Source organism: Lotus japonicus, chromosome 1, assembly GCF_012489685.1.
Source record: "Lotus japonicus ecotype B-129 chromosome 1, LjGifu_v1.2".
In the NCBI taxonomy this organism is placed as follows: domain Eukaryota; kingdom Viridiplantae; phylum Streptophyta; class Magnoliopsida; order Fabales; family Fabaceae; genus Lotus; species Lotus japonicus.
In genome coordinates, this window is record NC_080041.1 from 57,676,288 (window position 1) to 57,686,176 (window position 9,889).

General features: G+C 39.9%; 1 long non-coding RNA gene across 3 annotated transcripts; it reads right to left on the reverse strand.

The window, feature by feature from the left end:
* Positions 1 to 2,086: 2,086 nt before the first annotated feature.
* Positions 2,087 to 4,177, reverse strand: LOC130732050 (uncharacterized). 3 transcript variants are annotated; one of them, XR_009016931.1, is made up of 3 exons: positions 3,768 to 4,177; positions 3,284 to 3,647; positions 2,087 to 2,890 (listed from the first exon to the last, which is right to left on the reverse strand). It is a non-coding gene; the product is annotated as an uncharacterized LOC130732050 (long non-coding RNA). The 3 variants fall into 3 exon arrangements; XR_009016930.1 differs by having other exon boundaries at positions 3,284 to 3,651; XR_009016932.1 differs by having other exon boundaries at positions 3,763 to 4,177.
* Between the last annotated feature and the right edge of the window lie 5,712 nt (positions 4,178 to 9,889).

Sequence of the window (9,889 nt, forward strand, 5' to 3'; positions counted from 1 at the left end):
GTAAGCTCCAACACGACGTCGCGAGTGTCGTAGTCGAAGGGTTGGTCGATGGCCGATTGAGGTGGAGGAGTTTGAACGGGAGTTGGAAGGGTCTCGAAGGTTCTAAGCCGAAAGGCCCTAACCTCTGAGGATCAAGGGGAACTCTGCCAGGGGCATAGGGTTTCACCGATGTCCCCGAACGCTGGTTCATGTGGCGGGTGGGATGCCGGAGTAGGGTTTCAGGAAGTGTTTCTAGTTCGGCGTTTGGGTGACATGGTGAAGAAGACAGGGGATAAATGAGAATTTGAAAGAAAAATGCAAAGGTGGGAAAGAGAGACTCACCATAGAATGAAGTGAGCAAAGGGTAGAGAAAGGGATGGATCGCGACGGCGCTGGTACGGTGACTTGCTAGATGATTGCTGGAGGAGATTAAGGAGGAGAAGAGTGGAGGTTTCGAAAGTGGTAGATGAGGGAGGAGGATGGTTTTTATAGGAACGAGGTAACTGTTGGCATGGGGTGTGTGTGGGTCGCGTGATGGTGCTGAAAAGAAAAGTTTCATGATGACGGGTGCAATGATGACCTTGGGAAGACGCGACGTGTTGGGGGAAGCAAGCGGTGAATTAAAGCAAGTTATTGAATTTGATTGGCCCAGATCTGATGATTAAGTCTTTAATGTGACTTGATGTGACGTTTTAAGAGGGGTTGTTGATATTTCAAAGATACGCTGAACTTTGGATATGCTGACCTTTCTGTTTTTCTTCTTGATCGCCGATTCATTGTGGCGACCAAACTCACCAAAATCGTCGATCCGTCGTGGCGACTGTCAGCACCCAATTTTATCCGTGTTCATTTTACTTTAATATAAGTATAATTTTTTTGTTTTAACTTTGATTTTTGGTTTATGTGAATACAATGTTTATGTCATCTTGTTTTACTTTATTATTAATAAAAAAAAAATAGGTAAACAAAATGTTAAAATAAAAGAAGGAAGGAGAAAGATAGGTCACGCAGGGAATGGAAAAAGAAAAGCAATCTTAAATGCAATGTTAAAATTGGAAAGGAATAGAGCAACTGTGGCGGTGAAAGCAGGGAAAGTAGAGTAAATTGTTAATCAATAAGGAAGTAAAAAGTCAAGAAAGGAAGAAAGGAGGCAGAACAGAGATGCAGGGGATGGGGAGCAGAAATTTTTGAAAAAAGGACTGCAGACATAAACTGATTTTGCAGGACTTTAATTAGGATGCTCAGTAAATTGCCCGTTACTATGACTAAGCATGACTAAGCAGTTCTTTGAGTCTATAAAAGGAGAATCAAAACAGAGTAAAAGGGGGAGAAAACGAAAAGCAGAAGAAAAACAGGTGAAAAAAAGAGTGCAAACACTTGAATTAATGATCATATCCTTTGGTCATTGATTCCCCAATTGTGAGAAAATAGCAAGCAAACACTTAGGAAGAATTCAGGATACACATCTTTTGATCATTTTCTGGAATAACAAGTAAAGTAGAGAGGAAAGTTAGGAACTCAAAAATCAAATTTCTTCAATCAGGTAAGTTTCCTCCTTCTTCTTCTCTGCATGCTTTTTCATTTTCTGCTGTCATGAATAAAGAGATGAATCAAGCACCTCTAACCTTCGCCATCATCGCTTCCATAATCCATGATGAACCCAATTCACTCGTGCTTTACAGTATCATATTGCTCATCCACTACCCCAAACCACCATAGAAAAGCAACGACCACCTCCTCCCTGTTTTGCTTTCTCTGCATCTGTCTCGTATATGTGTATTGTCCCCTTGCTATTGACGTGTGTGCGTTTGATCAGTTTGAGAAGAGTATGTGTGTTTTTGACAAAATAAAATTGTGTTAACTATCTGTTTCTTTGTTATTTTATTCTAAGTGATAGGATTTTGGTTTTGATTTGTTATGTTATTATTAGGGTGATCTGATTTGTTATTTTATGATGTCTATTTTTCGTTCAAATTATTTTTTGTAAATTAGATAGATTTTATAATTATTTGCTTGCATAATTTCCTTGTGTAAGTATGGGTTTAGCTTTAAAATTCATTTTTTTTATTTGTCATAAAAAAATACAAATTCAATAATATCTTGTTAATCATGAATAAATATAGTTAATATGAGGGAGGTAATAGAATAGCATTTCTATCTTTTATCTCCCGAAAAGCCATTGACTGCCCATTTGGTAGCATAAACTTTAAAAATAAAATAAGTTATGTTTTCTCAAGAATGATGGTAATTGAATACCTCATAAAAATCATTGACTACCCTTTTGATAGCATGAACGTCAAAAATAAAATAAACCATGTTTTCTCAATTCAATGATGGTAACAGAATAGCATTTCTATCTTTTACCTCACAAAAATTCATTGATTATCCATTTGGTAGCATGGATGTTTTAAAGTTAAAACAAACTCAACTTAACCCTCAAATTAATCTTTCAAAAGAAAAATTCTCTCAAAATTCAGAACTACATAGCCTTGATGTCTCCTCACAGAGAATACGTAGGCCGGGATTTTAATTCCCGACATGCGCTAAAAATATAAATAAAACCTTAGGTTTCCATGTAAATAACCGTTTTCTTTCATTTGTAAATATTAAATCATAGGATATCAAAATTTAAATGTTCTTTTTGGGGGTAAAATGAATATTTTAAAGTTATTTAATTTTGCACAATCAATCTAAGGTAACCGTTTTACGGACGTCGCGGGGTGCCAATACATTCCCCACACGTAAATGACTCCTAGGTTCAGAACTCTGAAGCAGACCAATTTTCTCTTCATTTCAAGGGTTCCAATTTCCCTTAATAAATTGGTGGCGACTCTTCCGATTTAAAAATCTTTTATGCGTCGTCCCGTTGCGACTCTGGTTGCTACAACGACCATGTTGGCGACTTAGATTTCTGCATACACATTGAATAATATTAGGCAGTTATGGTGTTCTTAAAGACACACTTAGCTCTCATGTTTCGAGCTCGGTGTCTTGTGAACTCATGGACTGGGCGAGCCCCTAGAGGGGCAACTCCCAAGTGGCGGGCTCCTAGCCAGTAGGCTGAGCCTAATCTAGCGAGGCCCAACCCACCCACTAAGAACAATTATGCACGGGGAGCCCAACTCCCACCATTATAAATAGGGGCGATTATCAATTGTAAATGACTTTTGCTCATTTGCTCAATAGACACATGAAATTCAGTTACTCTCTCTCTCTTGTGCAATCTCTCTACACTCTAGGGGTTACCCTCTCTCTTAGTGTTCATACCAAGAACAAGAAATGTGGAAAAAGAGAAAGGGAGTACCTGCCACAGATCACAAAACTCAACCTCCAGGCCATTCTGGTTATTTTCAGGAAGGTTCAATTCGCACTTCTTACCCATCTCTCATCTCAGAATATTTTTGTTATAATCTTCAACCATATAGCTATACTGGCATAGGAACCCTCTTGGCACTGTTATGCTTCCGATCCATACGAGCTCAGACACTTGAGGAAATAGGTTGAGCAACACACCCTTCTACACATTCCCGGAACCGAGCAATGGTACAGAGCCGGACACCAACAAGCTCTGCCTCCGTTGGGTAAAATACAGTATCCGAAAGGTTACCTTCAGTAACTCACATACTTATTAGAAGAAACCAATTCCAAATTCACCACCGCTTCAACATCTGGCTAAAAATGAAATATTTAAAAATAATCAAAATTGTAATTTTCAGTACACAATGTAAAATTTGTAATTTGAATTTCAATTCATCAAATTATAAAACATGTAGTTGGATTTACTTTACATGGAAGAAAAAGCAAGGCCGAGTTGAGCTTCCTTGTTTCTTCCCCAAACCCAGAGGTGACCTTGGGAGGTGAGGGCGAGGGAGTGGTAGTGACCGGCGTGGACGCTAACAATGGCAGAAGGTAAAGCAGGAAACTGGGGTAGGTTCATAGGCGTCGAGTCCCACACCGACGACAGAGAAAGGCAATCCAAGAGCACCTTGACTTCCATCTTCAAAATTCATCACTATGACTCAAAGTAGGTAAATAAGCGATGTAACACCCCGATTTTCGGGTGTCACTTTAGTAACTCAAAATAAAATAAAGCGGAAAAGCAGGTATTTTTTTTTTTTGCTTTCTTTTAAATAAAATGACTTGTCGAAATGAAGACTCAACCCAATCGCGATTAACAGCGACTAACATACAATATAAGTACAGCCCTTGCTGCAACCAAAAAAACATCGCCACGAGTGTCGTCAAGTGGCGGAAAGTAACATCAAGTAATTGAAAGTAGCGCCCACAGGCAAATAAGTGCAACTCATAGACAGAGTCATAAGTTTTATAAATACAATCCTCCAAGAAAGTAAGTAAGCCCAAAACGGCCTCCAAGAGACCTCTTACGTCCGACAAACTCCCTGTGGTCCTCATGGAAGAGAACCACACAAAGAGCTAATAGTCGGGGACCTACCCTGCCCCAAAGTAAGAAATGAAAATCAGAGCTATGACAACGAAACCCGATATACTACACCCTTAACATCGACCCTCATCCGATCCTGCATGAAGTCCGGGTCCACGTCAAAGGCTTAGTAGTAGTCATTTCGCTCCGGGTCTTCCCCGAACGACGAAGCATCAGGAAACAATCCGTCAACGGCATCTGACAAAAAGGGCATACATAGCCCCCCAAACACAAGTAGCACGCGCAAGGGTCAACTCACAGAATATAGTATAGAGAATACAAGACAACAGGTAAAGTATAAGGGGTATATATATATATATATATATATGTATATATATATATGTTGTATATATACATATGAGTTCTACATTGTCTACCCTACCGGATACTGTTCCTTGATCTTTTCCTCTAACTCCCATATAGCACCGTCCGTGTCTTTGTTCCAAATAACTTTCACTAAAGCACTCTGCTTTCCCTTCGATTGTTTCACTCTCCTAGCCCCAATGCTGACCGACGACGTCTCAAAAGACATATCATCTTTCAGCTCTATGTTGTCCGGCTCGACCACTTGCGTCGGGTCTCCGTTGGAAATAATATTGGTTGGCATTCCGTGCAATCGCACAATCCTAACCACTTGTTCCTTTACTTTCGTTCGTCCTAAATTCTGCTTAAACTCGGTATACCTCTGCCATTCCAGAGTGAATGTTCAACTTGTCCTCGTATTCTTCACTCATGATCTAAAACTCAACTCGATTGTTTGATAACTCCTAGACGAACTATCCCCTTGGAAACTGCTAGTCCATTAAAAAACCTCCAACCTTGCAACTATCCGCACGAACACCAAGAAATCAAACTTCTACTCAGACACTATTCGAATTAAAACTCGATTTAAGTTCTCATTTCTTGTCCTTCACAAAACTGACTCCCTTTAACATCAACTTATCAACAACTTATAAGCTAATCTTCATCTTAATATCTAACAATCCGTTATTATCGTCTTCGTCCTCAAAACTTTCCTCACTCAAACCAATTTACACTTACTGAAATCCCTAACACTTCGCATAAATCGAGACTTATCCTCTAGAAGATCAAATCATAACTATACCTCATGGGTCTTAACTTGAAACTCATCTTCAGATCTTTAATCTTCTAAGATTTAATTGCTATCGTTATTACTAAAACCATTAAATCTCTTATTCATACCAAATCCTCAACTCTCCAGATGAATCTTAACCCTAAGATTTCAATCCTGCTTAGTAAATCTCACTTAGTAATCTTAGCACATTTCTCTGAAATTCATATCGACAATCTCAAGTATTCAACTTATGATAAACCTTTCTTTCTCTAACTTAATCATCCTCAAACAATTCAATACTTAGTCACTCAAGCAAACACTTGACAAATCTCTAAGTCTTACACATTCAAGTTAAAATTCATAGGTTTAAAATCTAAACTTTTACCTAGTTTGCATCGGTAATGTCCTTTAACACTTCGACACTTTTCAAGTGAAAATTCATCTCTTAAGACTATAATGTCTCCACAAATAAATCAAGCGCTTAGCAAAACTTATTCCTCGAACTCGACTAACAACAATCTACTTCAGGGTTAATTCTCCTCAATATCGTTATCATCAAGCAATCATCTATAACCTGATGTTAAATCCAACGTATTTAGTCTCTAACAAATCCACATCGGAAATCACATAATCTATGACTTTCTAACTTCCGAGAAAATACTTAAGATTTTCCAGCATTAAATCTCTTGAATTAGTCTACCTCTACTTGGAGTAATCATGCGAACTAACCATTTAATGACTAAATGACAATCATCAACTTCCAAAGATCTAAATCTTAATCCTCTACAATCAAGTGCTTAACATAACTTACCTACCAACTCGACTAATCCTCGATCCAATCAAGTTAATCTTACTAATCCTTCTATCAAAGTCCATAGCCAGCTGTGATTCCGAATATCACCCCCTCAATATTAAGTTGATCAAGCCTAATACATCGAAGGTGGAAATTTAGAAAAACCCACTGGAACAGTCAATGAGTTCCTATCATCCAGTAGTCACAATTATCCTGATATTAAGTCCTTAAAGATTCCGCTACGGAACTACACGCCCTCGGCATAACCCATATTTTACCCATAAGGAATCTATACAAGATTCACTCTTAGTTCTAGCTTCCACTTAAACGCATCGGTATAAAACAACTCACTAAGCTTAGCGCGTTATTCTAAACCTCGTGTAACTTCTATAGTTAAAACACGAGCAACAGTCAGATTCAGATAAAGTCCTAATAGGTGTAATAACTATAAAGTCAAAGCTCAACAGTAAAGGCAAGTTAGGTGTGTTGCACAAACTACGAGAGTAATAAAGTATATCATACTAGAAATCAGAAGGTATAGTTAGAAGGTTACCATCGTTCTTGCGCTCACCCCTAGCTAACCCCTCAGCTCCTTCACCGTTCATGATGTAAACCCGTCCTCTAGCAGCAGGGTGCTTTCCCCTTGCAGTGTTAACAGACGGCTTCCTCTTGGGCGCCTTACAACCCACGGTTAGATGTCCCACTCGGTTGCAATCGGTTGCAATTAAAGCATCTTGGTCCAGTCGTTGAGCACTTGTCAGCAAAATGCCCAGTCTTCCCACACCGGAAACATGTCACATTTTTGTTGTCGGCTTGATTCCCTGCACCTCCAGTAGCAATGGTTATCGGTTTGTACCGTCCTAGGGAAAAACCTTCCCCCATAGGGCGCTGATAAGTCTTCTTTATCTGAAACTTTCCTTTTCCCAGGTTTTCTTGGGAGCTCGACCTCATCGGTCCCCCAGTTCCTGTTCTATTCATCCTTCTATTTTTCATCAGCTCCACCTCTGTGGCCTTCTCAACCAAAGCTTGAAATCGCATAACCCCCAACGACCTCACTGAATCCTCGAAGTCTGCTCTCAGCCCATTCAGAAACCGCTTACACATGTAGCGTTTATCAACATGGTTGTTGAAAAACTGGAAGTGCTTAGCCAGTGATTCTAGTTTGTTTGGAAGCATACTCAGGTATGGTCATGCTTCCTTGACAAAGGGTCAGAAATTGTGCCTCCCGCTCATCTCGAGCGCTAGTTGGAAAGTACTTCTCTAGAAATGCAGCACGGAAAGAGTTCCAATTCACTTCTTCGTTGTTAGCTTCCAAAATTCCTCTGGTACCCCTCCACCAGTACTTAGCATCGCCCAGCAGCAGATAAGTTGCCAGCCCACCTTGGCCCCCTCAGCAGTCTGGAATACTTCGAAAATCTTCTCAATTTCTTGGATCCATAGATCCGCATTGTCCGGGTCAGTCCCACCCGTGAACTTGGATGGATCCTGCCTTCTAAAATCATTCAGTCCCCTGTTCTGGTCCAGGGCTGCTTCTCTCTGACGCCGATGTAGCTCGCGTGCATCCTCAGCAGCACGCCTATGTGCATTGTCATTCGTTTGTACAGTCATTGCTTGGACCAATGTGGCCACCATCTCAGCACGTTGGTTAGAGTTCACCATGTTCTGTTTAGTTAAACAAACAGTTAGTACTAATCATAAGATAGCATTTACCATAACTATACAATATGATTAAGCAATAACTTCAATCAATTCTAAGCGAAAAATCGCTTGGCAGACAATCAAATTTTACTCTTTGCAGAGTCACACAACCTAGAACAGAAGACCTATTCCCCAAAGACTTCCGAAAGACTCGACAAGCTCTGATACCACAATGTAACACCCTGATTTTCGGGTGTCACTTTAGTAACTCAAAATAAAATAAAGCGGAAAAGCAGGTATTTTTTTTTTTGTTTTCTTTTATATAAAATGACTTGTCTAAATGAAGACTCAACGAAATCGCGATTAACAGCGACTAACATACAATATAAGTACAGCCCTTGCTGCAACCAAAAAAACATCGCCACGAGTGTCCTCAAGTGGCGGAAAGTAACATCAAGTAATTGAAAGTAGCACCCACAGGCAAATAAGTGCAACTCATAGACAGAGTCATAAGTTTTATAAATACAGTCCTCCAAGAAAGTAAGTCAGCCCAAAACGGCCTCCAAGAGACCTCTTACGTCCGACAAACTCCCTGTGGTCCTCATGGAAGAGAACCACACAAAAAGCTAATAGTCGGGGACCTACCCTGCCCCAAAGTAAGAAATGAAAATCAGAGCTATGACAACGAAACCCGATATACTACACCCCTAACATCGACTCTCATCCGATCCTGCATGAAGTCCGGGTCCACGTCGAAGGCTCAGTAGTAGTCATTTCGCTCCGGGTCTTCCCCGAATGACGAAGCATCACGAAACAATCCGTCAACGACATCTTACAAAAAGGGCATACATAGCCCCCCAAACACAGGTAGCACGCGCAAGGGTCAACTCACGGAATATAGTATAGAGAATACAAGACAACAGGTAAAGTATAGGGGGTATATATATATATATATATATATATATATATATATGTTGTATATATACATATGAGTTCTGCATTGTCTACCCTAAGGTTTATACATAGCATGTTATCAAATCTCTAATACAATTCAATCATCAAAACACGTAACGATGTTTATCAACATCAAATCATCAAAACACTTAACGATATTTATCAACATCAAAACATCAAGATCTCAACAAATATAGTTAGAGTGCATGATATGTCAATGCAACGTCAATTCAAAAGGTTCCGGAAGAATTAGGCTGGGCACGATCGAGTCGGTCCTAACACTGGCATTGTGTCGACCATAACCCTCGGGTGTCACTTACAACCTTGACATAGCCGGTTCAGTCCTAACCATGCGGGTCGACTTTTCCCTCCGCTATGCCTGACATCAACAGGTCGATCCTAACCTTACGGTCGATCATATCCCCCATCGAATGCCCGAGTTACCCGAAGGCATATATTGTACCCGAAGGCATATACTGTACCCGAAGGTATATACTGTACCCGAAGGTATATACTGTACCCGGAGGCATATACTGTACCCGAAGGCATATATCGATTCTGCGACAAAAGGCAGATAACTATAAAAAGAGTGCAATCACTCACGATAACTTCTCGAGTCATCCGACTCATCTAATTCGACGGTCAAAACTGCTCAGCGAGCGAAGAGTAACAATGTACTTGGAAACTTATAGTTCCCTGACTTATCCTTTAGATAGTCAAATGAATGAACTGCTCATCGAGCGAAATAGTATAAGCATACTTAGAAACTTTTGAGCTTCCCCAAAACTTCGATTCGGCGACACTTCTCATTTTCCAAAACTAATATCCAAATCCTAGAAGTTCATTTGAGATCCTTAACATTTAATTAAAAGAGGTTGAATGTTGTTTAAAGCATTATGGAATTTCTCATGAAAATATTTTCTTTCCAAAACTATAAGTTCAAAAGATCCCGATATCCCCAAAATCCCATGAGAAGGTCTTGAAACCCCAAAAGAAGACAAGAGTCTGA